We start from the raw sequence: 16037 nt of genomic DNA on the forward strand, positions 1-16037 counted from the left end.
CACCGAGATTACGTTATGCCCTAACCCTAACCATATCGGTCCTACCGAGTTGCATGCCGGTCCCACCGAAAATCCTAACGGTCACTAGATTTGCTAAATCGGTCTGACCGAGTTCTCCAATTCGGTCCCACCGAGTTTGGCAAGTTGTGTGTAACGGTTAGATTTTTTGTGGAGGCTATATATACCCCTCCACCTCCTCTTCATTTGTGGAGAGAGCCATCAGAACAAACCTACACTTCCAACTTGCTTTTTCTGAGAGAGAACCACCTACACTTGTGTTGAGGCCAAGATATTCCATTCCTACCATATGAATCTTGATCTCTAGCCTTCCCCAAGTTGCTTTCCACTCAAATCTTCTTTCCACCAAATCCAAATCCTCTGAGAGAGAGTTGAGTGTTGGGGAGACTATCATTTGAAGCACAAGAGCAAGGAGTCCATCATCAACACACCATTTGTTACTTCTTGGAGAGTGGTGTCTCCTAGATTGGCTAGGTGTCACTTGGGAGCCTCCGACAAGATTGTGGAGTTGAACCAAGGAGTTTGTAAGGGCAAGGAGATCGCCTACTTCATGAAGATCTACCGCTAGTGAGGCAAGTCCTTCGTGGGCGACGACCATGGTGGGATAGACAAGGTTGCTTCTTCGTGGACCCTTCGTGGGTGGAGCCCTCCATGGACTCGCGCAACTGTTACCCTTTGTGGGTTGAAGTCTCCATCAACGTGGATGTACGATAGCACCACCTATCGGAACCACGACAAAAACATTTGTGTCTCCAATTGCGTTTGAATTCTCCAAACCCTTCCCTTTACATTCTTGCAAGTTGCATGCTTTACTTTCCGCTGCTCATATACTCTTTGCATGCTTGCTTGAATTGTGTTAAGATTGCTTGACTTGTGCTAAGTTAGCTAAAATCTGCCAAAGACTAAAATTGGGAAAAGGATAAGTTTTTATTTGGTCAAGTAGTCTAATCACCCCCCCCCCCTCTAGACATACTTTCGATCCTACACCATATCACCACATTGTTTTTCTACTGCTGGTTCACTGGGCTACTGTGGTTCGCACTGCTAGTTCACTGGGCTGTCGTGGTTCGCACTGCTATTCATTGGGTTGTCGTGGTTCGCACTCCTCCAACCTGAGTAGTAGTAGTACTTGTATATACTGCATCATTCTTTGCTCCTTACTACTCCGACATGTGGGAGAGCCAGCATCCGGGTCGACGTGTCATGCACCAGATTAGAGCGTGGAACGGAAGGGGGCATCACCCCGGTCGGAGCGCCAGTAATTCATGACTATAGTGAGTGGTCATATCACAAGTCTTTCCAGCAGTAACGCGCCGTCAAATCGCATAGCCCAACCTTTCCAGCAGTATGTTTGAGAATCCGCCACTCGCTCACCCTCCTCGCCTCTCTGTCAAACCGCCTACCCGAAAACTGCCGCGCGTACTGCCCGGGAAAAGCCCCGCCCTCAACTTTTAACTACGCGAAAATAGTTCGAGCTTGTTCGTTCTATATAAATACAGTACTTACTGTATGTTTATTCACCCGTGGGGTTGTTCAATGAATGGAGGGGCGAGGAGCACAAGTGAACAATACTGTAGTACTACTAGTAGTAAGTAGGAGTCGTAGAGTAGTCACCTTAAATAGAGAGTTTCTTTTCTTTAATGCCACGTACACAAATTGAAACGCTTGTTGTGGAGAGAAAAAAGATAATCACTCCACTATATATGTACGCAGGGGCCCGAGCGCTTGCTTTACTAGGGTTGCTCTCTTCATTCTCTCATCCTCTCCAGATATAAACAAGACAGTGGTAGCGATATTTTCTCTCTGCTCACCGCTGGTCACAGATCCAGCCGGATCCCTTCAACCGGTGTGTGTAGAGGACAAAAGGTGCATCGTTCACGCGGTCATCGCCGCCGAGGGAGGAAACCCACAGCCACCGGAGGGGCACGATCCTATGCCCGTGCCGTTCTCTCTGACACAGTGCCGGCTCGGGAGGTCCTCCGACCCTTCTTCCTCCCTGTCGTATTGTTTGCAGATCCGACCTGCCGCCATCGACATCCCGGCGAACCTCAGGTATAAGTTCTTCGAAAGCGGCCTTGCTCTACTGCCCCAGCTCCCCACGTGTCTCCATGTGCATCTTTTTCTACTCCCATCAGCTCTTCCAAAGCCACCTAAATTTTTAGTATTATTAGAGGTAAAGCTATTTCATGCATTCGAATCTAGGGCTTTGTTCAAACAACAAAGAAAGGGGGGAAAGTTGTAGCATGAATTTAGGACTTGAGTCAAAGAGGAAATAATATGGTGAAAGTGGTAGAGACGGGATACCCAACCGGTCTCTTGGTTGAAAAGGGAAATAATGGGAAAATGCAGTACAAACTGGATAAGGAACAGATCTATTATTGGTTGAAAAAAGGATAGAAAGTGGCGGCTGGTGGACAAGTCAACAGAGTATGTCCAGGATTAGATTTGCTACCATCACATAGTAAAAGGTCTCCAGGATTAGATTTGCTGCCCTCGCATAGTAAAAGGTCTCAGGATTAGACTTGCTGCCTCACATAGTAAAAGGTCTCCAGGATTAGATTTGCTGCCCTCACATAGTAAAAGGTCTTCAGGATTAAATTTGCTGCCCTCACATAGTAAAAGGTCTCCAGGATTAGATTTGCTGCCCTCACATAGTACAAGGTCTCTAGGATTAGGTTTGCTGCCCTCACATAGCATGAACAAACTCGGCATCACCACTTTACGCCTCCTTGTAGGTACATTGTGTTGATGCGTCCACTGTCACATGTCCTTATACCAACCTTTTGCTGTTGTTAATGTAAGGGCACATGTAAAATGAAGCGATCACACTGTTACCTTAGGGACATGTCTAACCAGTGTTATTGGTAATCTAATGCCTCTAGTGATAAGATGCAATTAAACTGTGTTACAAATGGCACTCTTGCTATTTTCCCCAGTATGATAAGTAAGTTGCTCCTTTACGCTGCTGAGTGTCCTGGTGTCCCCACAGTCCCATGCCCTTAAACCAACTCTTTAGCTGTTGTTGGTTTACTGTGTCTGGTAAACAAGCAATGCCACCATTAAAGTAATCCCATATTTGAGGAATCTCATTGTTGATCATAATGCTTCTGGTAACATGAAGCATTGCTGACGTTTTAAAATTTCTATTGTCCTTGCGTGATTTCCATGAACATAATTAAGATGCTTCTTTTCATTTTGTATATGTTTCGTATATTCTTATTGACCAGCAACTACTTACTTTCTATCTTTTTGTGCAGATAGGGATATCAATTTCACCTTGTTGCTATTGTGACCTTTTGGTGAACTGCACAAAACACTTTCTTTTTGGAATGAGTGTCTTGTGCAGTTCAACTAAAATGTCACGTGGGCAACATCTCTCAATTTTGGTGGAACTGCATAAAATGGTGATTGGAGTTTCCAAAATCTCCGTCAAGTTCTACTGGTAATATCGTGCAACATTTTATTAGCCTTTGCAAGATGGAGCCATCACTATCACCACAATGGCACTTTATTTTTAGTGGAACTGCACAAAAGGATAAGAAAATTATAGTTGCACCTTACATGAGCCGGGCAGCCAACCTTAATGTTCCTCAATTTTAGTGCAACTACTAAAGAAGAACCTGCCAGCTCACGAGAGCAAGTACTTCTTGCTAGCTGAATGATGCAATATTTGCTTCATTTCAGGTGAACTGCAGAAAAAGGCGCATGAATTGAATCATGCAACTCCAGGCAGACCTCATCCTAGTGGAGCTACGGGTTGAGTTCAAGGAGGCCACTATTAAAGCGAAATCATGCTCTCCTTGTTTGTGTTGTGCAAATAGGAATACTCAACTACAGATGTTGTGACAGTCAAGAGCATTCGCCAAGTTCTTTGATTGTATGACATGGCTAGCCAAGATGGATTTAATCCCGATATTCACTTTATCAAAAGGCTCTAATGGGTTGGTTCTAAATCTTGCAAGCTGGGAATCAATAAGATGTGTAGGCATCTTTGTTGTACTTATTATTTGAATCTTATTTGTTGGTTCTGAATCTTGCAAGCTGGGAATCAATGAGATGTGTAGGCATCTTTGTTGTACTTATTATTTGGATCTTATTTGTTGGTTCTGAATCTTGCAAGTTGGGAATCAATGAGATGTGTATGCATCTTTGTTGTACTTATTATTTGGATATTATTTGTTGGTTCTGAATCTTGCAAGCTGGGAAACACGGCATGATGATGCAGAGGACAAGAACCATAACAAACAGTTCAAACTTGGTAGTATTATCTTTGTGAAAGTGTGACAAATGTGTTGATCGTGTGCGTCCTAAGAATAATAATTGTAATTGTTGTGCATGTTGATCATGTGGCACTGATAGAACGAGCCAATGCATTGCTTGTTTTAAGTATAAATTTCTATTAAAGCTCTGCCTCGCCGAGTTCAAGCAGTACCTACAGGACGAGAAAGCACAAGGTTGCAGGACTAGACCTTGTGCCCATCCATTCGTCTCCTGACAGGGACCAGCGGCTCACCGTCGCCTAGGTATGTGTGCGGGACGAGGTTCTCATCTACCACTTCTGTAGGGCCATCAGAGGTTCTGGAGCATTCGCCCGTTCCATCAGCAGCGCCGACTGCACCTTCGCTACGGTGGAGTGAAGGAAGAACGTGACGATTTGACCATCTGGTGCAACAAGTTTGTTGACATCCAGAAGCAATACAAGATCATCAGCAACGGGCAGGAGAAGGACTTCGTGGTTGACCTCGCTGAGACCATCATCGACCCCTGATACGCCAACATGAAAGAAGACAACGATACCAAGGACCTGAACACGTGGGAGGTACCCCTGAATCTAGCCTACATAACCTACGCGGCCAAGGACGCATACGCATGCTACGACATGTACAGGAAGATCTTGGACATGAGGGCGTGTCTGCTTCCCGTAACCGACGAGTACACGGACAGCCGCAGCGTCATGATCAAGCGTGCCAGGAAGGTCTATATGTTGTACTGTATCTGTTTATAAGCACCTTTATCATCTGAGTGTTTCATGCATTAGCCTATGTGTCGTAATTATCTGTTTTGTCTGAAATATTTCTTTTAAGAACCCATTAACCTGATTGCTTTTTTAGTGGTTATTTGCTCATGTATGTAACTAGTTCACTTGTCCATAAAAAAACTAGTTCACTCGGCTGTCGTGCTTTGAATCTCCTTCCTCCCAACATATTCCTCTCCTCAGGTGGACCCAGCGGGTCTTTGAATTTTCTCCCACTTTCTTTTTCGATGTAAACTGAGTTTTCTCCCAGTACTTTTCCCTAGAACCAACTCAACTGTCCCACGTCTAGCCTAAAAAATAATAATACCCCACGTACTATTAACTCATCAAATTTAAATGATATTTTATTTCGTAAGTTGAAAGTCCTTACAAAATAATGATAATAATTGTTTATATATAACTTCGCAAGTTAACTCCTAGTGATTGCGTACATAAGCTTGCGAAGATTTTACTGACCAATGCAGTAATAGACGTGCAATCATGTGTTTATATTTTTATAACATTTCTCCGTCTATCCCAACATGATATTTTCACCCAGCCCAGCAAGTCCGCGGATTTCGAGAAAAATGCAAATGAGATTTAAACGGGTTGCATAGATGCTACATCATTGTTTCATCCAGCCCACCAAATGGACTAAAAAACAAATGGACTGGCTCACATGTGGGCCAGTAGGTCGAAGCCTAAGAAGGCGTTGGATTTACATCCAACGGCCGGCATTCTTCTTCAATCTCTCGTCTTCTTCCCCCAGCGCTGCCGGGATCGCCTGCTCCAGCCTTTGGCGTCCAGCGGTGTTGTTTTGTGCTCCTCAGCGAAACGCTACCCCGCCGACGGCCAAGCCATCCCTCCACTCCGCACCTCCTGTTATTCTCTGCCGAGTGTAGGCCCACCCCGCACCCGAACCAGTCAAGTTTCCCACTCCTCTCCGTCAGCGACTCCACTGCCGCGTCTTTCCCATCATCGGGTCGTTCCAGTCTGGGGCCTCACCGTCGTCCACCGCCTCGGTGTGCTCGGCACGGCGTGGTCAACATACGAGAGTCATCGGAAGAGGACTATACGTGGAGATCCTGACAGCTGGGACCCACGAGGTCCATGGTCGCACGCAAGGAAAGTTCCTCCTTATTACGCACTGTACATGGACTGTACGTGGGAAGGCTTCTGTATTTCGTGAAAAAAATGTTCCCCCCGCTGACAGGTCGGACCCACCAGCTATATCTTTGCACGCAAGGAAGTGCCTCCTTATTACGCACAAAAAAATGAATACCCCCTGCTAGTTGGGACCCACCATAGTGGGTGGCTGACTTGTGGGCCTACTAAGTTGACGAGGACGGAGGGCTTTGTCAACTTAGTCAATATGAACGATTCTAACTCCAGTGACCGTACGATGTCCATCCAACGACCATAGTGATTCTTCAACCTCTGGTCTTCTTGCTCCAGCTGCCCAAAGCAGCGCCGATCGTGCCGCGTGTTCCTGCCTCTCGTGGCCGGCTGTGATGCCGCGGAGGCCTCACCGCCCCTACTACTCCCACCGCTGGCCCAGGGCATCCCTCTACTCACCCACACCCCATGTTATTCTGCGGCGGCAGCAGCCTCACGCCGCAGCCGAACCAGTGAACCCTCGTACTCCTCTCCGCGTGGGCATCCACTGCCGCGTCTTCCCCGGCTCCGCGTCGTCCCCTTCCTAGGCCTCGCCGTCGTCCATCGCCTTGGTGCTCTCGACGTGGCGTGGTCAATGTGGTCAACGACCGACTTCCATCGGAAGAGTACTTTACGTGGAGAGGCTGACAACTGGGTCCATGGCTGTAGCTGGGTCCACAGCCACAGCCCAGTTTTTTTGTGATTTGCCAAGTAAGTCACTTTGTCAGGCCTGTTGGGCCGTAAATCTTTCAAGACGAGGAGACCTTCATTCAGCTGGCCGAGAAAATGGCCTATCAGTAATGAGAAATGGGTTGTACATTTTTAAAACACATCAAACCGACAATTAGTTTCAAATATCTTTATTTCATTTTGAGATTTTAAATTGCATTTATTTTTATGTGTGGACAATTTGTTGGATTTTATATTGATATACATTTATTTTTAAAATCATTTTGAATGTGACTCGAAATTTCAGGATTAAAAACAGTTCGGACCGCACCGAAATATGCAAAATTTCGTATAATTTTTTAACCGTGGCCACAATATGGGATGTAATGCTAACAAAAAGAATACGGGCTCCAAAAAGAACCTTAAGAATTAGCAAATGGGCTGTAAATTATTAGAAATGATGGCAGATGGGTTGTATGCTATTTCCCACAGATTTGAGGCTTTCCTAAAAAAAGGTTAATGCACAAGCAGTGACTGTTGGATTTCCATCCAACGGCCGTCGTGCTTCTTCAATCTCTGCTCTTCCTGCTCCAGCCGCTCAAACAAGCACCAGCGGGACTGCCTGCTCCCTCCTCCCCGCGGCCAGCTGTGCTGCCGCGCAGGCCTCACCGCCCCATCGTACTCCCATCGCTGGCCTAGCCATCCCTCTACTCACCCACACCTGCTATTATTTTCCGGCGATGGCAGACGAACCAATAAACCCTCGTACAATCGTACTCCCCTCCGCATGGGAAACAACTGCCGAGTCTTCCCTGCCTCCGTGTTGTTCCCTTCCTAGGCCTCGTCGTCGTCCACCGCCCTGGTGCTCTCGGCGCGGCCTAGTCAACGTGGTCAACAACCGACATGCATCTGAAGTGGACTATACATGGAGAGGCTGATAGCTGGGTCCACGGCCACACGCAAGGAAATGCCTCCTTATTATGCACAAAATAATGATTCCTCCACCTGAAATCTAGGACCCACCGAAAGGGCCTCTGTATTTCGCGAAAAAAACGTTACCGCCACTGACAGCTTGGACCCACCAGCTATATCTTCGCACGCAAGGAAGTGCCTCCTTATTACGCACAAAAAATGAATACTCCTCCTGCTAGCTGGGACCCAGTATAGTGTCAGGCTGACTTGTGGGCCAACTAAGTTGACGGGACAGAGGGCTTTGTCAACTTAGTCAATACTCCAGTGACCATACGATGTCCATCCAACGGCCGTAGTGCTTCTTCAACCTCTGGTCTTCGTTCTCCAGCCGCCCAAAGCAGCGCCGGTCCGGCCGCATGCTCCCGCCTCCCGTGGCCGGTTGTGATACCGCGGAGGCCTCACCGCCCCCTACTACTCCCACCGCTAGCCAAGCCATTCCTCTACTCATCCACATCCCCTGTTATTCTGCGGCAACGGTAGCCTCACACCGCAGCCGAACCAGTGAACCCTCGTACTCCTCTTCGCGTGGGCATCCACTGCTGCGTCTTCTCCGGCTCCACGTCGTCCCCTTCCTAGGCCTCGTCGTCGTCCACCGCCGTGGTGCTCTCGGCGCGACATGGTCAACGTGGTCAACGACCGACTTCCATCGAAAGAGTACTATGCGTGGAGAGGCTGACAGCTGGGTCCACGGCGGTCGCAAGGAAGTGCCTCCTTATTACGTGCAAAATAATTATTCCTCCACCTGACAGTAGGGACCCACCGGACGGGCCACCGTATTCGCGAAAAAAATGTTTCCCCCTGACTGTTGGGACCCACCAGCTACACCTTCGCATGCAATGAAGTGCGTCCGGGCAAAAAAATGATTCGCCCCCTGGCTGCTGGGACCCACTAGCTACATCTTCGCATGCAAGGAAGTGCCTGACAGTCGGGACCCACCTGGTCGAAGCGTATGTAGCGTTGTCATTCTGGTCGCGAACGTGTACGTCCATACTGGTGGATGTAGAGGCGCGCACGTGTCGTAGTAGAGGCGCGCACGTGTCGTAGTAGAGGCGCGTGTGTGTCGTAGTAGAGGTGCGCACGTAGCATGTACACGTACGTACAGCGGCCAGTGTGCAAGAAAGAAAATACGACCAAGTATGTGTACATACGGGCGGGGTCTCAAACGCCTACTCGCGCATACGTACGGCCAGGGCTCGTGTACATGGCTGGGTCGGAAAGGAAAAATAGCGTCGTCATCGTGTTCATGGGGAGCCAACCGGCTGGGTCGAAACGAAATGTGTCGTTGTGTTCATCGGGAGGGCTTGGACGGAACAGGCGATGGAAACGAGGCTTGGCGTACCGCGGAATGGAGGAAACAGCCTTGTGTCCGACCGGCCACGTTCGAAACGGGATCCTGTTCATTGGGAGGGGTCTGGCGTATCGCAAAACGGAGGAAACGGACCTCCTACGGTCGAAACGGGGGTCCTGTTGATCGGGAGGGGTGTGGCATACCGCAAAACGGACGAAACGGATTTTCGTTGGAGCGCTACGGTCGAAACGGGGTCCTGTTCATCGGGAGGGGTGTGGCGTACCGCAAAACGGGACTCCACGGGATACTGTTCATCTCCACCTTCAACCTCCTGCAGCCTCCACGGGCTACCGTCGACCTCCTCCAGCCTCCACGGGCTCCTGTTCATCCAGCCTCCACCGTGCGCTACTCCACCGGCTACTGTTCAACCACCCCTCCACGGGTACCCCTCCACCGTCTACTCTTCATCCAGCCCTCCACGGGGTCGTCCTATTCATCCAGCCCTCCATAGGGTCCTGTTCATCCAGCCCCAACCGGCTCGATCAAGGCAACACCACGGGGTCCTGTTCATCCACCCCCACCGCTCACTGTTCATCCACACCCCCCCCCCCGCAACGCCCACTGTTCATCTAGAGATGCAGCATCGGTCGGCTTTAGTTAGAAGCAGTAGCGAAGGAATTGCTCGATCGGGTTCAGTTAATAGCCATCGATCGATCGCTCGGGTTCAGTAACACGTTGCAATGCAATCGCTCGGGTTTAGTTAGAGCCCAACGCCTCGCTCGGGTTCAGTTAGAGCCAACGCCTCGCACACACGCGCGTACGTGTACGAGAGAAACGTGCATCGCTCAGCCCCCCGACCACCCACCGTAACCGGGAACTCCCCGAAATTTTCCTCGCCCTCGCTTCTACCACGGTTTTTTCCATCATGGACGGCCCAAAGAATGTCATGCAGCTGCGTCTCCAGCCCGCCCAGGACGAAAAGCCCATTTTCTGTCATGATTTTTTGTCATAGAAGTAGGAGCCCACCACATCTATGATGATACCGGGTTTTGTCACAATTATCGTTATAGAAGTGTCATAAGTATGACAGAAAAAAGTTTTGTTCAGCCCAAAATGTCACGGATGTGTCTTTTTTTGTAGTGAAGAAGGATGGCAAAGTGAAAGGCATATTTGATATACATGTTATTGATGTGTACCTTACTAATGCTTGTAGTAGCGCCTAGGTATTTGATATTGATTCTGTTGCTCATATTTGCTACTCGAAACAGGGGCTACGGATTAAGTGAAGATTGGCCAAGGACGAGGTGACGATGCGCGTGGGAAATGGTTCCAAAATCGATGTGATCGCCGTCGGCACGCTACCTCTACATCTACCTTCGGGATTAGTTTTAGACCTGAATAACTGTTATTTGGTGCCAGCCTTAAGCATGAACATTATATCTGGATCTTGTTTGATGCGAGACGGTTATTCATTTAAATCAGAGAATAATGGTTGTTCTATTTATATGAGTAATATCTTTTATGGTCATGCACCATTGATGAGTGGTCTATTTTTATTAAATCTCGATAGTAGTAATACACATATTCATAGTATTGAAGCCAAACGATATAAGTTTAATAATGATAGTGCAACTTATTTGTGGCACTGCCGTTTAGGTCATATTGGTGTAATGCGCATGAAGAAACTCCATGCTGATGGGCTTTTGGAATCACTTGATGCTTGCGAACCATGCCTCATGGGCAAGATGACTAAAACTCCGTACTCCGGAACAATGGAGCGAGCAACAGACTTATTGGAAATAATACATACTGGCGTATGCGGTCCGATGAGTGTTGATGCTCGCGGCGGGTATCGTTATTTTCTAACCTTCATAGATGATTTGAGCAGATATGGGTATATCTACTTGATGAAACATAAGTCTGAAACATTTGAAAAGTTCAAAGAATTTCATAGTGAAGTGGAAAATCATCGTAACAAGAAAATACAGTTTCTATGATCTAATTGTGGAGGTGAATATTTGAGTTATGAGTTTGGTCTTCATTTGAAACAATGCGGAATAGTTTCGCAACTTATGCCACCAGGAACACCACAGCGTAATGGTGTGTCCGAACATCGTAACCGCACTTTATTAGATATGATCTGATATATGATGTCTCTTACTGATTTACCACTATCGGGTTATGATTTAGAGACAACTGCATTCACGTTAAATAGGGCACCATCTAAATCATTGAGACGACACCATATGAACTGTGGTTTGGCAAGAAACCCAAGTTGTCGTTTCTTAAAGTTTGGGGCTGCGATGCTCATGTGAAAAAATTCAACCTGATAAGCTCGAACCCAAATCGGCGAAATGTGTCTTCATAGGATACCCAAAAGAAACTATTGGGCATTGTAGGATCAAAAGTATGTCTAGAGGGGGGTGATTAGACTACTTGACAAAATAAAAATCTAGCCTTTTCCCGATTTTAAGTCTTGGCAGATTTTAGCAACTTAGCACTAGTCAAGCAACCAACCTACACATGCAAGTCTAAGAGTATAGCAGCGGAATGTAAAACATTGGACATGAAGGTAGAGGGAGGAGTTTGGAGGGAGCAAACGCAATGTAGACACGGTGATTTTTGGCGTGGTTCCGATAGGTGGTGCTATCGTACATCCACGTTGATGGAGACTTCAACCCACGAAGGGTAACAGTTGCGTGAGTCCGCTGAGGGCTCCACCCATGAAGGGTCCACGAAGAAGCAACCTTGTCTACCCCACCATGGCCGTCGCCCACGAAGGACTTGCCTCACTAGGGTAGATCTTCACAAAGTAGGCGATCTCCTTACCCGTACAAACTCCTTGGTTCAACTCCACAATCTTGACAGAGGCTCCCAAGTGACACCTAACCAATCTAGGAGACACCACTGTCCAAAAGGTAATAGAGGTGTGTTGATGATGGACTCCTTGCTCTTGTGCTTCAAGTGATAGTCTCCCCAACACTCAACTCTCTCTCTCAGATTTGGACTTGGTGGAAAGATGATTTGAGTGGAAAGCAACTTGGAGAAGGCTAGAGATCAAGATTCATATGGTTGGAATGGAATATCTTGACCTCAACACATGACTAAGTGGTTCTCTCAGAAAATGTATGATGGAAGTGTAGGCATGTTCTGATGGCTCTCTCCATGAATGAAGAGTGGGTGGAGGGGTATATATAGCCTCCACACAAAATCTAACCGTTACACACAAGTCACCAAACTCGGTGGGACCGAATAACGGAACTTATCAGACCGATCTAATTCAAAATGTGAACGTTAGGCTTTTCGGTGGGACCGACATGTCAACTCGGTGGGACCGATTTCATTAGGGTTAGGGCATAAGTAATCTCGGTGAGACCGATTACACAAACTCGGTGGGGCCGATTTTGGTAATAAGGTAATAGAGAGTTAGTCAGGCAAACTTGGTGGGACCGATTCGCTCATCTCGGTGAGACCAAAATGTTCCGAAAGGGAAACATAGAGTTTGTATTGCGAACTTGGTGAGACCGATTGCTCATCTCAGTTGGACCGAAACGTTACGAAGGGAAACAGAGAGTTTGCAATCCCGTCTCGGTGAGACCGAGATCCCTATCGGTAAGACTTAAATGACTAGGGTTTTATGGCAGTGGCTATGACAACTAAACTCGGTGGCGCCGGATAGAAGGTTTCGGTTGGGCCAAGTTTAACTTTTGGTTTGGGACATATGTGGATATGAGAAAGTCGTTGAGGGTTTTTGGAGCATATCACTAAGCATTTTGAGCAAGTAACCCGTTAAGCAACACCTCATCCCCTTTTAATAGTATTGGCTTTTCCTATGGACTCAATGTGATCTTGGATCACTAAAAGTAAAATATAGAGTCTTGAGCTTGAGCCAATATATGTCCTTAGCATTTTGAGGGGTCCACATTCCTAATCCATGCCATGCCAATCATTGAGCTTTCCTGAAATATTTATCTTGAAATAGCATTAGCTCAATGAGGTATATGTTGTTAGGAATTACCAAAAGCCACCCAAGGATAGTTGCACTTTAAATCTCCCCCTTTTTGGTAATTGATAACAACATATAGATCAAAGCTTTGATAAATGATAATAAGATTGAAGTACATCATCCCTTTGAGAAGTATGTGATAAGCAAGAGCTCCCCATAAATTTGTGCATTATTTAAAATTTGCTTTTGAATGCAAATGCACAATCGATTAGGATCATGGGTCACTCTTCCATGTCACATACATCTTGGTGGAGCGCTCAAAATGATGAAAATTAAAAGCATGCACTCATCACCAAGCAAAGTGAATGATCATATAACAGAGATAATATCATCCAAGCAAGCATTAAAGTAGCACATGATCAAACACATGGTCAAACAAGTATCTCGCACAAACATAGAGTATCAACCAAGCACACAAAAAGTTCAACCAAAAGCAAGAGAGACAAAGAAGCAAAACACTCTCCCTTGAAGCCTATGATCTATACACTTCTCCCCCTTTGGCAACAAGTTACCAAAAAGTTCGAAAATGCATAGTGCTATGCATCTCTTAGGCTTGGTCTTCTAGAGGTGGTGTAGAGAGAACTCCAAGGACGAAGGCATCTGTTGATGTAGTTGGAGCTGGTGGAGTGGCTGCTAGAGGTGGCACTGAAGCTGTAGCTGCTGGTGCTGACGCTGTAGCTCTAGTATCTGGTACTGGCACTGCAATAGACCTCTGACCTCTAGGCACTCGCTGAAAAGCATGAGCAGTTGCCTTCCATTTCCTCTCTTCTGCTTCCTCCTGGAGCTTCTCAACTGTTGTTTATATCTCAGTAACCTTCAGATCAAGATCATAAAAATTTGTTTCTATGATCCTCTCCAAGCTCTCCTGATTTTGAGTCAGGGTGGCCAAGCCCTTCTCAATCCTCAAAGTAGATTGGAACAGATATGCAGCTGATCTTGCTTGCTCTTCAGGAAAACTTGAGATGCTTCCTCAACACTTGGCATCTTGGCAGGTTTCTTTGCCTTAGCTTTAGCTCTCTTCTCTTGTGCTTGAGCTGATGAAGGTTCATTCTCATTCATGACAACTTCATTATCTTCAAACTCTGGGAGCAAGGCTAAATGCTCTTTGTCCAACAAGTATGTTCATGTGCCCATCTTAGAATTCATGAGCTCCTGAATATGTGGAGCATACCCACAACTTCTCTTTTGGTCAGCAACTGTCCTCTTGATTGTCTCTACAATCAGGCTCATGACTTTAAACTTTTAAGGAACATCGAAGATTTGCAACAGGTTGATGGAATGTCCTCTGATCATCTTGTGATCTCCTAACTTGGGTAGCAAGGTGTACCTTGGGATGGTGTTGATGGTAGGCAAACCAGACAACTAGTAATGTACGGACCCAAGCTTGTGTGTCTCCAAAGCTTTATCGGGGATCTCTTTGTACATGTTTGCCATAGTGTTGTGGTCTTTCTTCTTCTTGGCATACACATCCAAGTCATCCTCATGTTCTTCTGGAGCATTGATCAATCCAGCCCATTCTTCAATAGTAGATTGGTACCTTGTACCTTCGGACATCCATACTATCTTCCCATCTGGATAGAAGTGAGTAGTAGAATAAAACTGCATAATTAGCTCATAATTCCATTTTGTGAGCTTTTGCCCAACAAACTTATCTACTCCACATGCTTTGAAGCTGTCATATACTCCTGGGAAGTGATCTTCGTTCTCCTTGATGTATTCCCAATCAACCCATCTCATGTCACAAACAATTGGCTTCTTGTCAAGCAAAATAGTCTCATAGAAGTCTTGTTGTTCTTTTGTATGAAACTTGTAGTCAACTGCAGTCCTCCTCCTCACAGCATAGGGATCAGATTGTCTCCACAATCTCAGTCCAGCATCTTTTCTAATGTGCATGTCCTCAGCCACTGGATGAGCATCATTGTGGTCTGGAACCTTGGGTTTCAGTTTCCTTAGCACTAGGTCTTCATCATCCTCTTCTTCAGCCTGAGGCACTAGGGCCTTGTTCTTCTCTTCTGCAGGAATGTTTCTAGTGTTTCTCTTAGGCTTAGTGGGCTTCTGGGCTTGAGCTTTGGGAGTAGTCTTGGGCTTTGATGGAGCAGCCCCTAACTTGATAGCATCTCCCATAACCTTCTGAGCTTTGGGTGCTGGTGCAGCATCCTCTTCTTCTTCCTCTGAATCTCTTACCATAGTTGACTTTCCAAGAACTTTTGCAGTAGTGGTTCTTGCCCTCTTCTTTTTCTTGCCATCTCCTGTTGCTTCACCATCATTTGATTCTATGGTGAATTTCATGGTTTCTCCTATTGGAACTTTCCTTGGCTTTGACATTGGGATTCTCTTGGCAGGTGCCTTCTTGTTCAACCCTGGCTTTGTTGCAGCAACTGTGCCATACTCTTTCTTCAAGACTTTCTTCCTTGAGGTGGCCTCATCCTCAACACCCACATAGTCCTCATCCTCAGAATCTGAGGTTCTCTTCTTCCTTGCTCTAGTGGCTGCCTTGGGTAAGTTACTAGGTGTGCTCCTGCTGCCCTCATCATAGCTGCTTGAGGCTGAACCCTCACTCAATTGCACTTGTTCTTCAGATATGTTCTGACTGTCACTCTGGTCAGACATCTTGGCAATCTCACTGACAGCAGACCCTGTGAATAGATGTAGATGAGGTAGAGTGGATGAGCATCACAAAGTGCAGAGTTTTTGCAAAACAGATGAGTTAAAACTTAGTTTTAGTTCTCCACACAAAGCATTTCGGAGCTACCGATTTGTCAAACTCGGTGATACCGAAGCAATTTTGGAACCTAAACTAGTGAACTCGGTCAGACTGAGTCACAGTTTGGTGGCACTGAGATTGCTAGGTTTCACAGAGAGTCAAACTCGGTCGCACCAATTTGCAATGTTTGGTCAAACCAAAAACGCATGTT

Source organism: Triticum aestivum, chromosome 7B (assembly GCF_018294505.1).
Source record: "Triticum aestivum cultivar Chinese Spring chromosome 7B, IWGSC CS RefSeq v2.1, whole genome shotgun sequence".
Lineage (NCBI taxonomy): Eukaryota > Viridiplantae > Streptophyta > Magnoliopsida > Poales > Poaceae > Triticum > Triticum aestivum.